The sequence below is a fragment of the Pithys albifrons genome, chromosome 2, assembly GCF_047495875.1.
Source record: "Pithys albifrons albifrons isolate INPA30051 chromosome 2, PitAlb_v1, whole genome shotgun sequence".
In the NCBI taxonomy this organism is placed as follows: domain Eukaryota; kingdom Metazoa; phylum Chordata; class Aves; order Passeriformes; family Thamnophilidae; genus Pithys; species Pithys albifrons.
The window spans coordinates 81,891,601-81,896,024 of NC_092459.1; the positions used below are offsets into that span (position 1 = coordinate 81,891,601).

At 39.2% G+C, this 4,424-nt stretch overlaps 1 pseudogene; it reads left to right on the forward strand.

Annotated features, from left to right (window-relative positions):
• The first annotated feature begins 1,093 nt into the window (after positions 1–1,093).
• LOC139669149 (5S ribosomal RNA) lies at positions 1,094–1,211 on the forward strand (annotated as a pseudogene).
• The last annotated feature ends 3,213 nt before the right edge of the window (positions 1,212–4,424 follow it).

Consider the following 4,424-nt stretch of genomic DNA (forward strand, 5'->3'; position numbering starts at 1 on the left):
GGGGGAAAAGGCATTTATAATAAAAATGATGGTGGGCAGGGTACTTTGCGTGGAGACAGTATCACTAATTAACAACTGTGAGGCGGCCTCAGGACCGGGACTGAGCTCAGAGGAAGACAAAAGTCCAGATGGCAGGCTGTGATCGAGAAGTGCAGTGCATCAGACTGTGTTACAAGGTTACTTCAAGGTGAGAGCAGGGATTTTTTTTTCCCCTTTTTGTTAGAGCCAGCGTTCAAAGAGAAACTGCATGGGGTGGTAATGATCTGCTGTACAGATAGATCTAGCTGTAGAGCTAAGTATACCTTCTGCTTTTCTCCCAAGGTTTTGTGACACAAGTGTTGCCTGGGAGATATTTAACTGCTGGAAAGGAAAAGTGAAAGCTGTTATATGGAAGCAAATGTAGAAACAAGTATTAAATTTACTTTGTGTACTAGGCACTTAGCTGAACAGTTCACAATCTAGGGGTGATATTGCTAGTCCCTATGGGGATGTGCAAAGAAGCGTGTCATGGTGTCAGCAGTGGAGAACGCAGAGAGTGTTAGTGAACGGAGAGTGGTGCAGAGACCAAGGTGCTCCCTCCCATGGGCATGGGAGCTGTGTCTTCTAGGGCAGCATGCAGCATCTGTACTTGACCTTTGCAAAAACTTTTTCATCTTATTATAGCATGTATCATGTATACACTGTTCATCCCTCTGGGCCTAATGTATCTCATAACTTTACCTTCAAGCACTGCATTTCTTGGGTAAGTAATCCTATGTGCTCTGACAGCATTATTGCTTTGAGAAGTATTGCTTTGAGACAGTTCAAGGAATACCTGCAGAATAAAGCCATAGGGAAGGACCTAATTAGGATGACACACATAATATACCAATACTCAGTAAAATGTTGAGGTCTTATAAGTCTAATTATTCATGACATATATCAATTTTTGACATAAGGTCAAAAAACTTCTGAGAAAAGGTGAAACATTACTAACTAGTGTGTGTGTGAGTCAAGTTTCAATAACAAAAAACTTCTTCACATAATCTCTGTTTTGGATGCAATATATGAATGCATAGCAAATGGAAAGAAAGACACAGAATATACTCAGCCCACCAGCAGTTAAATGCTTCCCTGATGCTTGATCCCATCAGATCTCGGAAGCTAAGCAGGATCAGCCCTGGTTAGTACTTGGATGGGAGACCTTCTGGGAATACTGGGGGCTGTAGGTTCTAGTCCTGAGGACTTCACTGACACCGAACAAGCTCGCTCAGTCGTGGCAGATGAACCTTAGGAGTTAAAGGGTGGGGCCAGTTCCGTGCACGCTGAGCCTCACCTGATAAAACCCACTGCACAGGCTCAAAGGACACACCCACGTGGGGAGAGCCCTTCCCAAATCTTCGTTGGAGAAGGCTTGTCATGTTGATGACGTTTCAGCCCTTAGACTGATTGGAGCAGGCTATCTGTTAATGGTTTTGTCCTATCTAAAACTTAATTGGAGTGTCCAATTGTGAAGTAAATCTTCTCAGGCCATACTGAATTTCAGATTAAAATCTGGATTTTAGTTTATCTTTTGCAATGCTGTAATAAGATGTGGCTTGTAGACTTAAGCCTGGAGATAGTTTTTTTCTGATGTTTAGGGTCTATATTTACTGTTCAATTTGAGTCTCTTGGGAGGAGAAACCTGCACTGCAAATGCAGGCCTGTACTGCTAGTTGAGGACAAATTTTAACTAATATCTGTATACGTATTACATGAGAATAATTCGTGTCTAGTACAAGACAACTGCCCTTGCCTATGAATAGAAGAATGCTTGTGAGTTTTGTTCTTGTCGTATACATATTTGTTATTTGAAACTGCTTTGCCATACTTAAAATGTTGAACCAACTGTTTACTATGTGAAAAGATTTACTATGTAGAATCTCAGTTAGTGTTGTTAGTAAGCAAAACCAAAGATGCTGGAAATAACAGCTGCAGGTATTTGATTAAAAATTCACTGAGTATAAAGGTATAATGTCTTTGTACTTTTAGTCCAGATAAACGACAATGCTCAGTTGAGTTATTGACTGAAACTTCTGCCACTCAGTAAACACAATTTTGTATATTTGTGGAAAGCACGTAATGGGATGACAGCACTAAACATGTCTGTTTTTCTGTTTCATTTTTGCCTCGGTATGAGGCAAGAAAAGGGTTCTGGGACACATTATGGCATTCAGTAGAAAGAGTGCTAAGGTTCCAAAAGATTTAGCATGATCTAGTGATGATGAAAAATGTCCTCCTGTATAATTTTGGAATAAATTGACATTGAATCATGAACTTTCTATTTCAATATACTTTCTTACTGTAGTAATCCACTGGATTTTATTGTCATGAGAGGCTGCTGCCAGCTTTTCTGTTTTGTATGTGAAGACAGGAATGTTGTAGTCTGACAGAGTTGAGAATGACACTACATTGACAAAAAATTTTCATAAAATTTATAAAGCTCTAAATTCTAATTTAGGGGTAGAGTTCAGTCAAAAGCTTCAATACTAAAGATGATCAAGGGCAAATCTCAAATTGCTTGTGAAACATGAACTCCAAATAACTTTTTCTCAGGACTGTTCTGACAGATTTGTCTTCAGACTTCTAGTTTAGTTTAATATGGCAAATTATTTTAGGTTAAAAACCTAAAAACCTGTAATAGAAATAAATGTAGCAATATATGATGTGTAATGCTTTAAATTCAGCAGTTATATAGGCAGCTTAATGGATTGCTATGTTTATGTAATTTGCTCTTTTCCTGTTTTGTAGACCTGTTTTTTGTGTAGTCCTTGGGCCTGTATCTGTTCTTCCTTACTCTGATGTAAATTGGGAGTAATACACCAATACCAATGGAAAACTGATGCAAAGCCTCTCAAAGATCTGTATTAGAGCTTTTGCATTTAATTTCAGCTTCCCTTGAATATAATAGCTACTTAAAGCTTTGTTTCACATGAACTGTTTGCACATGTATATTATATATTATATGCTTTCAGGTAGTACTGAAATGTTTTGTAATCATTTTTCATCAGTGATCTAGTAACAAAATATAAAGCAGTAGGGAATTGGACCATGAAAGACTTAAATTATTTAGGGTTTTCTGCTCTTGCATAGTTGCTACTGTGACTATGCAGCAGGGCATACCTGAGTTAACTTTATATTAGCTGGCTTGGCCAAGAGAGCAGTAGTGTAATGTACCTGCCAAGAATTTCCCAAGCTTCCAGGAAAGGCACTTGAGCCTTGTGTTGAGCTTGTTGCTGTAGTTAGCTCAGTCTAATCTGACCTAAGTTTGAGGCCTTGACTGCGCTGCAGAGGTGGTTTTAGCATCACATGGATGCAAACATATAATTTACTTGGTATTTCATTAACTCTGTGTCTGATCCACTGTTTCTGAGGGCTGATGTAACCCCTACTGAGAGGCACCTTAGTTCTGCCTTAAGCATTTATACCCCTTCTGACTTACAGGTGCAAAGGATGATCTAGAAAGAGGAGGAGGGAGCTACTGGGATGTGTGAAGATCAGGACAGTTAGTGGCTGGCCTTGTCCTTGTGCTGTCTGGACATGGTGAATTCACTTCAGATAGTTCAGGGGTCAGGGGTGATTTCTAAGCACGCTCTCCCCTTGACTGTGTTGGTGTTTGGAGGGAGGTTCTGAAATAGCCATTGGGGAAGTGAGAGTGCAGGCCTGGGATATGGGAACAGACACTTTTATTTCTGGTGATGAGAAGATTAGCCTTTTGGTAACTTTTCCTAATAGTGATATGGGAGCAGGAGAAGAGAGAAATACCAATTCTGTCTTTGCTTCTGCTACAAGATATTGTGAATTACTGCTTTATCTCCTCTGAACTACTTCAGTGCTTCCAACTGAAATTGGATTGGAAACTTTAAATGTATAGCATTCCTGAAATGAAAGGAGCATGTTAGTGGCTGTGCTTCATGTGCAAAATGCTGATTTCTAACAAATACGTTTATTTCTTGTAGGTGGTAGAAGAGCCTCTTAAGTGAAATGTGCTGATGTGAATAACAAAGCAGAGTGACCCTTGGCTGTCTGTGCATACCCGAAGGATACAAGGCATGCAGTTTATACTGCTAAATATCTGTGAAGTTATATTGTTGCTGGGTTCATTATTAGTAGATCTTTATCTTCTGAAATCAATGGTTCCCTTTGTGAGATTTAAATTTTTCATGCAATCCCTTCCCTGTGGTAACAAAGCATGCCAGATTTAGCAGTGATATTTGCTAGAGACACTCACCATCAGGTGATTCAATGTGTCTGTTATTAGTCTTTACTTTGTTCCCAGGGAGCACTTTGCAATTTAGTTTGCCTCATACCATGTTTGGCTTGATTTCTGATTGAAAATGAAAATGTTTTGTGCTTACATTCATCAGAGCCTTTTAAAACCTGAATAGAGAGAAAAAAACTCATTA